This window comes from Aegilops tauschii, chromosome 5 (genome assembly GCF_002575655.3).
Source record: "Aegilops tauschii subsp. strangulata cultivar AL8/78 chromosome 5, Aet v6.0, whole genome shotgun sequence".
Lineage (NCBI taxonomy): Eukaryota > Viridiplantae > Streptophyta > Magnoliopsida > Poales > Poaceae > Aegilops > Aegilops tauschii.
This window is the reverse complement of record NC_053039.3, coordinates 151,030,674-151,041,821: the sequence shown is the minus strand read 5'-3', so window position 1 is coordinate 151,041,821 and position 11,148 is coordinate 151,030,674.

The window sequence follows — 11,148 nt, the reverse complement described above, 5'->3', positions numbered from 1 at the left end:
TTTCCCTATATATATATATATGGCTTGAAATAGAGCCCCTGGCGATTTAAGTCATACCAAGATGTATATGCCAATTCGGACATAAAGTGGGAAAACGGATTAAGAAATAAGCCAACACCGAATAAGGTTGGGCGAAACTGTTTCCATTATAGTTTGGTACGTCAAAACGTATTTTTACAGAAGATGCATTAGCATCAACACCATTTTACATGCCGAGAACAAGGGAAAGCTATATACAGGTCCTAAATTTGAAAAGATGATCTTGAAGATCCTTTGGACACTCTGTCACACGTCTGCGCCGCTTTTCCCCATAGTGTATGGTCCTTTGAGAGGACCAACTATCGAGTGTATATAAGGGGCCTGGAAAAGGGGCCCTAAGTACCAGCGAAGAGTGGTGTGGGTTGTAAAGAACCTGAAAAAAAAAGAAAAAAGATGGAAGAATATAAGTTCCGGATAAGGTCGAGCCGTGCCGTGGACCGTGTTTTCCGTATGCCTCCGTCAGTGCCCATGGTATCTTTAGTGCGTAGTTATGTACGCACGGTACGTATGCCGCCATCCAGCTAGGGTTGTGACGGGCCGGATTGCTAATCTAGCTCTGGACGAGCTGGGCTGTCGTTCTGTGGGGTAGACCGCACTCGTTTGACAGTGTCCGAGGGCTTGACTGCCGGGGTAGTAGTCGGCTCGATTAGGCCACTCTGTGCTTCGGCTGCGAGAGCCACGGTATGCTCCTCGGTACGGAGGGAGCGCTCCATGTTTTCATTGACTGTAATAACGACGCGAGGTCCAGGTAATTTGAGCTTTAGGTAAGCGTAATGCGGGACCGCGTTGAAGCGGGCGAAGGCACTTCTTCCGAGCAGTGTGTGATAACCGCTGCGGAAAGGGGCGACGTCGAAGATCAACTCTTCGCTTCGGAAGTTGTCCGGTGAACTGAAGACCACTTCCAGTGTTACTGAGCCCGTGCAGTGGGCTTCAATACCAGGTATTACTCCTTTAAAGGTGGTTTTAGTGGGCTTGATTCTTGATGAGTCGATGCCCATTTTGCGGACAGTGTCCTGATAAAGCAGGTTAAGGCTGCTGCCGCCGTCCATAAGGACTCGCGTGAGATGGAATCCATCGATAATTGGGTCGAGGACCAATGCTGCCGAACCTCCATGACGGATACTGGTAGGATGGTCTCTGTGATCGAAGGTGATCGGACAGGCCGACCATGGGTTAAATTTTGGGGCGACTGGCTCTATGGCGTAGACGTCCCTTAGAGCGCGCTTGCGCTCCCTTTTGGGGATATGTGTAGCATATATCATATTCACCGTTTTTACCTCAGGGGAAATTTCTTCTGTCCCCCTATGTTCGGTGGGCAAGGCTCTTCATCATCATCCTCGCTGGGCGGCTCCTTCCCCCTATGTTCGGTGGGCAAGGCTCTTCATCATCATCACGAGGGAGGCGCTCGGGCACCACGTGGAGGCGTGCTTCGTGGCACGTTTCCCTCAGGAGGACACCAGGCGAGGAGCGCCTGGTGCTCAGTAGTTCATCAGCAAGGCCACTCAGGAGCTGCAGGATGCAAGAGCCATGCGCGGCGACCACCGCTCACCTGGCGCAGCTCCCCATCTAGGCGAGGATGGCGGGCTGCGCGTCTGCGTCGACATTCCAGGGCTCAACAGGGCCGCATCTCAGGAGCTCTTCTGGCCTTCGCGCATGGGGTGTTGCGAGGGCCCACCTCACAGCTATGTTTGCATGCCATTCGGCCTGCCGAGCGTGGCAGCCGCCTTCCAGCGCAACCTGTGGAGCGTCCTGGCGGCTCATGAGGCCAGGCATCACACAGTCCTGACGGAGATGGAGACGGTCCTCAAGGAACCGCCCGGACCCCCAGAGCCTCCTGAGGCTCAGGGCCCCGATGACTCGTGAGGAGCAACCCCTTCGCCACGCATCTTCAGCTGCCCCAACATTCCTCCCACAACGGAACCGGGTGACATTTTCCAAGTTTATTTAGCTGGGAGCACCCCCGGGCTGCATCATTCCCAGGCCGCGTGGGCCTGTCCCTGCGGCATGTATCCCTTTTACGTCTTTAGCTTACTTTGCTGGGGCGCCCCTCGGGCTGCATCATCCCCAGGCCGCTCGGGTCCGACCCAGTGGCGTGTATTGTTCTTGCACTTACCTGAGCTAGTTCACTTTCCATGCATGATTTATCTATGGTTATCACCGCTTGATTGTCACCCACCATGGGAGCCGCGCGCCGATCGTCTTTCTTCAGGATCCTTCGTATAAGAAGGCTAGGCACGGCGTCTGTGCTCGGGCCCGTCCCTGCAGCATCGATAAATCCAACGGCTGAGCTCTGTCTGGCCGGCCGGCCCTATTCACGTCACCTCCTGGGGTCGTTGGTGCTTGGCCTTCTCATGCGATAACCTCAGGAGATTCGTTTGGCACAGGTTGTCTAACCATCTCGCAGGAACACCACAGCAATCAAGAACAAAGACCAGGCGCAACCCCGCCTTGAGGTAGGGCCTCGTGAGTCCCGCACTGGCTCACGAGTGCCCAGACACACCTCGTCTAGCCCTGCCATGCAAGCCATGTGTCAGGGTGGGGCTGTACACGCCCCGGGGGCTCTCTGCAGTAGGGAGTCCCCTCCCACGTAGCAGTGGAAGCACCATGCTCCGCGTTGGCCGTCGACACTGCCGAGGAGCGGCTATGCCCGTGCAAGTGCGGAAGCGCTATGCTCCGCGCTGGTGATAAACAACTGAGGGCGGCCTCATGGCCGTATCAACCTCAGGGAGCCCTTGAGCTCAGTGTCTGGCCTCATTGCAACACCTCCCCTAGGGAGAGTCGCGCGAGGGGGCTGGGCACGGGGACTGCGCTCGGGTCACGCCCAAGCGTACGCCACCCTGCCAGGTCCCCCGGACCTGGTCGTCGCGCGCCCCTCCTGAGCCGAGCCTTGGCGAGGGCAAAGGTATGAAGGTCGTTTGAGCGTCAAGGGGGACTCCTGAGCATCGCGACTCAGGAGCCTAACTGGCCACGTAGCCCCTCACTCCTTGGTCTCGTCCTGGTGATCCGGACGACCCAACGGCGGTTGAGGTATGCGCGGGGTCAGGCCCTGCCGACGTAGAACACTAGACCTATTCCTGCATTTCCTTTCTGTAAGTTGTTTGCGCGTCAAGGGGGGCTCTTGAGCATCGCGACTCAGGAGCCTAACTGGCCACGTAGCCCCTCACTCCTTGGTCTCGTCCTGGTGATCCGGACGACCCAACGGCGGCTGAGGTATGCGCGGGGTCGGGCCCTGCCGACGTAGAACGTAAAGCAAATGGGAAGGAAATCGCAAAATCTCTTCCAATACCAAACGCAAGTTTAAACGCCTCCACGAGGCATGGTACATGTTGTAGGAGTTAAGTAGGAAAGGAGCCGCCGGCAAGTCATTCCGTCATCCCTGGACACCGCCGTCGCCTGCAAGGGATGCTTCTTCTCCAACGGCGTCACCTTCACCTGTGCCACCAGCCGGAGTTGTAGGATCAATAGCACCGTCGGTCGAGGGCGCGGGAGCGAAGGCGTGGAACTTCTTCAGCAGGGCCTCCACCTGACCCTTCACGGCAGTGGCAGTGGCCGTGCAATGCTCATCGTCCACAGGCTCCAGCAGCTGATCAAGGTGGGTAGCAGGGTCGCGAAGATGGAGGTGGCCGAAGACGCACGTCAACGTGGCTGAGGAAAGGATGCGGGCTTCTTCCTCTGCCATGGGGCCGATACCGCTCACGACGTCCTCAAGCGCATCAACCAGATAAGGAAGCAGCTGGGCGGGGCCCTCGTTGCTGGTGGCCAGCGGCTCCTCCAAGCCCTTCTCGTAGAGTGACCGCAGCGCTGTCCGAGACCTCTCCTCGAGGAGCTTGAAGGCCTCGCGGTCCTCAGCCAGGACCTTCGCCTTGGCTTCAAGCTCGGCCTTCTCCGCCTTCAGCTTCTGCTCCAGCTCCTCCAGCCGGCCGCGCTCCATGGCCTGCGCCTTCGCCAACTGCTCCAGCTCGGCATCACAATCCCGGACGGCGTCCTCTCGGGCCTTCATCTTCTTCTCCTCCGCCTTGCGGCCTCGGGCTTCTTTCACGCACTCCCTCCGCGCGGCCTCCAACTTAGCCTCCAGCGACTGGCAGCGGTCCCGGGCGCCCTCGTCATGCTTCAGCGCCACCTCGCGGGCGGCCACAGCTTGGGCGACGGCCTCCCTGTCCTTCTCGGAGTCCGCAGCAGCCTAGCTCAGCGTCGCCTGGACAGACACATCGGAATGAAGCCAGCCAGAGACCAGCTCTAGGCGCCCGGCCACTAGGCGACGGTTGGTGCCTTGGAGATCTTCTCGCAGCTGGGTCATCGCAGAAAGAGCGCGCTCCAGAACGTCAGGGGAGGCCGAAGGACCTGGAGGAAGCAGCGCGGTAGAAGGGGGAGGAGGCGATGTCGTCACCATGGCCTGGGAGGACGGAGGCTCCTGTGCTTTCACAATCTCGGTGACCGAGCCAGGCGTCGGCACATCCGGAGCCAGCGGGGCCACGAGGGCTGACTCCTCCCGAGCGTGCTCCCCCAAGCCTCACGAGGATGATCGGGTCGGAGAAGCGCGAGCGCCTTCACTGCCCTTGTCCATGGAGAGGGGTGCGGCCATCGTAGGTGATCTGGTCCCGAGCAGCGCCGCCTCGTCCTCTTTCCTCCTCTTCGCCGCAGGCGTCGGCATAATCGCACAACGGAGAAGCATCAAGGGTAAGCAGCAGAAGCAAGAACAAAAACAGGACAAGAACACTTACTGGTCTACCGCGGCATAGTCCCTCCGCTTCGTAAGCTTCAAGCCGGAGAGCCTCGCAGCCAGAGGCGCAGGCGGCGGGCTCCAAGAGCGGAAGAAGGGGCAGCAGATGGGCCAGAAGCAGCTACAGGCGGACTCAGAGCAGGAGCGTCATCTCGGGAGATCAGCGCCGACCTGCCCCTCGTCGGAGTCACGGGTGGCTCCCCTTTCTCCGGGGGGACATCGGCCTCGTTGTCGTCATCAGGCAAGGTGCGGAGGATATCGGCCTTGCGCAAGGGAGAGGTCTCCCCCATCCCCTCGGGGGTCGCCTCCGAGTCACGCTCCTCGCCCTCCTCCTCTTCCTCCCCCTGCGGGAATCGCCAGAAGACATGTCCACCGGCGCCGTCGCCTCCGGGACAACAAGGGGCGCCGGCGGCACCAGGCCGCGCTTGTCAAAGTTGGGCATGGCGGCCACAGCCTGCGCCCTGTCCTTACGAAGGAACAACGGAACGAAGGCACTCGGCGGATACTCTTGGTCGTCCCCGACCAAGAGGCGGAGAGCCACAGCCAGCTCCTCGTCAGACAAGGCCTCCGGACTTAGGCGAAGCTTGTCTTCTTCGCCCCCAAGCGTCCACAAGGGGCGTGAGCGCGCCTGGAGCTGAGCCACCTGCAGCATCAGGAATTCTCTCAGGAGCATGGCCCCCGTCAGCTTTGCCGCCTTCGCGTTGCCCGGCTTCAGGTCAGCGGTCATCTTCTCCAGCACCGACGTCGCCTGGTCGTCAATAAGCTTTGTGCAGGACCACCCCTCATCAGAATGGGGCATCTCCGTCGGCAGCTTCAACCGTGGGTGGACACACTTGGCATCCATCATGACCCACTTGCTCCTGAAGCCGTCGGCCTTCTTCCCGTCCTTTGAGATCGCGTTGGCCTTGCCAGCCGCGACGAAGTTGGCGCACCCTGAGGTGTGGCCGTCGTTGATTCAGAGGAAGAAGAAGTGGCACAGCAGTGCCACGGACGGCATCACCCCGACATACGCCTCATAGTAGAAGGCGAAGATCGACAAGAGAAGAACGGAGTTGGGATGGAGATGGAGGGCCTGCAACCTGTAATGATGGAGGGCGGCGTAGAAGAAGTCAGAGAAGGGGGAAGGTGCTCATGAAGAAGGGGTAGAAGGTGCTCTCCGAAGCCTCCGGCTCGGCGGAGCCAGCCCGGAGCTCGCTCTTCCCCCTCTCGTTGCTCTTCCACGTCGCCAGCAGGCGCGTGGCGGCAAGGTTCTTCTCTGAGACATTGGGCGCGTCCAGAGCCGGCTCGTACCAGGCAGGCGGCGAAACGGCCTTGGCCTTTCGGGGCGCCATTGGTTGGAAGCTCGGAAGGAGGTTGAAGCTGATCTGGAGATTTCGGAAGCAAGGAGCGAGAAAGGGGATCTGGAGCAAGACGAAGGAAAGCAATGAAGGCAAGCGTTGCCCGCGCCAGCCTTTTTGTCAGACGGGCAGTTGCCGAGCCAGCGTGGGGAAGCGAAGACGCCCACGTCCAGTCAATCGCCACGCGTCAAGCGGGGCCGCGGGCTGTTGGGGGCCGCGGCGCTCCGCACTTGCCCTTTGGCTTCGCCTCAAAGCCAAGTTCGAGCGTGCCTTGGGCCCGGGGGCTACTGTCGGCGTCCTAGGAACGGGGGTCCCCAGACTTGCCTGCCTGCGGCCCCACAGCGTGGCTCCACCAGCGGCCCTGTACGGCCCATCTTCACTAGAAAACACTCAAGACCTTCGCGAGGCGGACGACGCAAGACCTCCTCGGGACGGCCTCACCAGGCCGGCTCGCGAGGGGCGGAGAGATCAAGGAAAGGGACACCTCGCGAGGTTCCTGTGATGCAAGCCATGACAACTGGAGCCAGGCGGGCGCTAGTGCGCGCAGTGTCCTCGCTTCCTCTTTGGTGCTAAAGGGGCAAGCGCAGGCGAGGAGTCCCGAGGCATCAGGCAAAGGTTTTCATATCGGTTCAACGAGACCAAGACCAACAGGATGACAGGACGGAGGTCACCGTGGAGCTCCGGCGTCAGCACCAGAGCCTTTGGCAGGCGAAGACCACCTTTAGTCAGGATAACTTGTACTAGTTGTCTCCCTTTGAATTTGGCCGTTGTTGGATCCCTTCCCGCTCAATATTTGGGGAGAGGACCAGGGCCTCTATAAATAGGACTAGCCACCACCATAGGAGGCATCTTGATCTCATCTTGGATCAGATCCATTCCACACACAAGCACAAGAGCACCTCTCCTCGGGAGGCTATTCTTCCCTTGTAACTGTTCATCCTCAGCCCAAGAGGCAATCCACCACGCCACACTGGAGTAGGGATTACACCACATCGGTGGCCCGAACTAGTATAAACTCTTGTGTCTCTCTTTCTGCGGGTTCGACGCGCTAAGCTTTGAGATCGCGGTGAGGGTGAGGGCGTGATTAGGTAGGGAGAGATCTTCGTGCGCACCCCAGTGTTCGAACCTCAAGGGTTTTGCCGGAACCCGTAATCCGACAGTGGCATACTGTTGATCCATCTGACCTATTTGTGATGGAATAGGCCGTGTGTGTTGTGGGAAAACGCTTGCTAGTATTCAACCGTTTGGATTGATGAATTCATCACCGACGGGATCCCTAGTGTGGTCCATGTTCATCTGATCATTATCTACTTCTTGTGCTAGCTCGATGCTAAGTTTCCATTAATTGATGGTGTTTTATGAACACGCCACCCTTTCCTGCCATTTCCTCACTTGTTTCCCGCCACCCTGCTATATTGCATATAGGGGGCGCGCGACGCACGGAGGCGACAAGCGCAGCCTGTAGCACATCCACCTTTTCCAAGCATGCCAACCCACCAAAGCGCCGCCTCTGCCATCAACCTCGTCGACGAGGAAAACGAGCAGGCGCCATGGCCCGTCGAGGCCGAGGCGCTCCCCGGCAACGCGATGGACAACGTTGTGATGCGCGTCATCGCTAGGGTTGAGCAGACCTTTGGCGCATGGCGCTTGAGCGCCGCGGATCAAGATAGGCTGCAGCTCACCGCACGACATGATCGATGGCACGCCGCTGAGCAAGCTAGGCGCGTCCGTGCTGATAGGCTGCGGCTCGCCGCACGGCGAGACCGTTGGAGCGCCGCAGAGTGAGAGGCGCGGTGCGCCGCACAGCAACAGCGGATCCATCGGCACTTGCCTGCTGTCGACACGGCGTCGCAGCTGGGTACACGTCCCGTCAGTACCCCCATTCCTCGCCAGGAGTGGGCAGAGGCCCTCAGCGCCATACTTGCACCAGATGCCGGCCAGGCCGTACTTGCACCGGACGCTCACTGCACCGTTCGCATGGGTGCCGTCGTTTGCCTTGTCCGCGGCCCGCTGGATGCCAACGCGCTGGTCCGTAGGCTCGACCGCCTCCTTGGCCCAGGTGTCCACCTGTGTCGGCGTCCTGGGAACGGGGGTCCCCAGACTTGCCTGCCTGCGGCCCACGGCGTGGCTCCGCCAGCGGCCCTGTATGGCCCATCTTCACCAGCGAACACTCAAGACCCTCGCGAGGGGCCAAGCCTCGCGAGGCGGACGACACAAGGCCTCCTCGGGAGCGGCCTCACGAGGCTGGCTCGCGAGGGGCGGAGAGATCAAGGCAAGGGACACCTCGCGAGGTTCCTGTGACGCAAGCCATGACGACTGGAGCCAGGCGGGCGCCAGCGCGCGCAGTGTCCTCGTTTCCTCTTTGGTGCTAAAGGGGCAAGCGCAGGCGAGGAGTCCCGAGGCCTCGGGAAAATGTTTCCATATTGGTGCAACGAGACCAAGACCAGCAGGACAGCAGGACGAAGGTCACCGTGGAGCCCAAGACGGCGTCACCACCAGAGCCTTTGGCAGGCGAAGACCACCTTTAGTCAGGATAACTTGTACTAGTTGTCTCCCTTTGAATTTGGCCGTTGTTGGCTCCCTTCCCGCTCAATATTGGGGGAGAGGACCAGGGCCTCTATAAATAGGACTAGCCACCACAGTAGGAGGCAACTCAGTTTGGACTGATTCATATCATCCTCACCCACACAAGTTCACCAAGCACAAGAACACCTCTCCTCAGGAGGTTGTTCTTCCCCTTGTACTGTTCATCCTCAGCCCAAGAGGCAATCCACGACACCACACTGGAGTAGGGTATTACACCTCAACAGTGGCCCGAACCAGTATAAATCTCGTGTCTCTTGTGTTGCGGGTTCATTGAGCTAGGCCTTGAGACCGCGGCAAGGCTGAGAGCGTAATTAGGTAGGGGGAGATCTTCGTGCGCACCCCAGTGTTCGAACCTCAAGGGTTTTGCCAGAACCCGAAATCCGACATTTGGCGCGCCAGGTAGGGCTGCACCGGAGCTTTCCTCCCGCCAGTTGATCCGCCGACACTCCGCGGTTCCGATGTTTGGCGACCCGAGGTCAAACACCGACCGCTGGGCAGCTTGGCCAGCCCGGGCGGCGCCGTCTGCCCAAGAAGACCTCGACCCTGCGCCCCAACCAGCACGCGCACCGCCAAACACTGTGGGGCGCGGGCGGCGTGGTCACACACCGTCCGCCCTTACTCCATGCCAAGCGCGGGCAGCCACAAGGGCCTCAAGCCACGCTGCGGCCATGGCGCCACACACCCGACGGGAACAAGCAAACATGAGGGTCGCGCTCACGGTGGCTCGGGAGCTGCTGCGTTGCCGGCTAATGGAGAGCAGCCGGGATGCGTTGCTGGAGCACGTCGCCGAGCTCCTAGATGCCGCGGCCTCGGGAGTACCGCCCTTCTGCTCCCTGCTTCTACTCCGTCAAGATTGTGGAGTTGAACCAAGGAGTTTGTACGGGCAAGGAGATCGCCTACTTCGTGAAGATCTACCCTAGTGAGGCAAGTCCTTCATGGGCGATGGCCATGGTGGGATAGCCAAGGTTGCTTCTTCGTGGACCCTTCATGGGTGGAGCCCTCCGTGGACTCGCGCAACCGTTACCCTTCGTGGGTTGAAGTCTCCATCAACGTGGATGTACGATAGCACCACCTATCGGAACCATGGATAAAAAATCTCCGTGTCTACATTGCGTTTGCTCCCTCCAAACTCCTTCCTTTACCTTCATATGCAATTGTTTTACATTCCGCTGCTATACTCTTAGAATTGCATGTGTAGGTTGATTACTTGATTTGTGCTAAGTTGCTAAAATCTGCCAAGACTTAAAATTGGGAAAAGGCTAGATTTTTATTTGGTCAAGTAGTCTAATCACCCCCCTCTAGACATACTTTCGATCCTACAATTGGTATCAGAGCTTTGGTCTCCATTTGCCTTGATTTCCATAGCTTTTGGTGATCATAGCCTTGGTTTCACAACCTAGGAGAGTATGGCATCTAGCGAGGGAAATTACCACCGTAGAGGTCCTTACTTTGATGGTACGCTAGTTGGAAGCATAAGATGAAAATGCATATTCTTGGACATAACCCCGCCGTTTGGGCTATTGTGTGTATTGGCTTGCAAGGTGAATTCTTTGACGGGAAAGAACCGAACCGTGAAGCTACCGCCGAAGAGTTGAAGATGCTGTAATACAACGCTCAAGCTTGTGATATTCTCTTCAACGGATTGTGCCCCGAAGAGTTCAACAAAATCAGCCGCCTTGAGAATGCAAAGGAGATTTGGGATACTTTGATTGATATGCACGAAGGTACCGACTCCGTCAAGGAATCCAAATTGGATGTGCTTCAAAGTCAACTTGACAAGTTCAAAATGAAGGATGGTGAAGGTGTCGCTAAAATGTACTCTAGGCTTGCTCTCATCACAAATGAGATTGCCGGCTTAGGAAGTGAAGAGATGACCGATAGATTCATCATCAAGAAGATCCTAAGAGCCTTGGATGGAAAATATGATACCGTGTGCACATTGATCCAAATGATGCCCAATTACAAAGATCTCAAGCCAACGGAAGTCATTGGAAGAATTGTCGCTCATGAGATGTCACTCAAGGATAAGGAAGAGCTTCACAACAAGTCAAGCGGTGCTTACAAAGCCTCATGTGATGCTCCCACATCATCAAGTGAGAAACAAACCTTCAATGAAGAATTGAGCCTAATGGTGAAGAACTTCAACAAGTTCTACAAGAGTAGAAGTAAGGAAAGAAGCTCCAAGTCAAGGTCCTACAATGACAAAAGATCTTCTAGTCGTGAACGAAATTGCTACAATTGTGGAAGACCCGGACACTACTCAAATGAGTGTACGACTCCCTACAAAAGAAGAGAAGATTCTCCCAAGAGAAGAAGTAGAAGAGAAGAATCACCACCAAGAGAGAGAAGGAGTAGAGATGATCGTTATGAACGAAGACCCTCTCGGAGAAGCAAGGATTCGGAGAGGAAGGACAAATCATCAAAGAGCTACACAAAATGAAGACATCAAGCTCATGTTGGTAAATG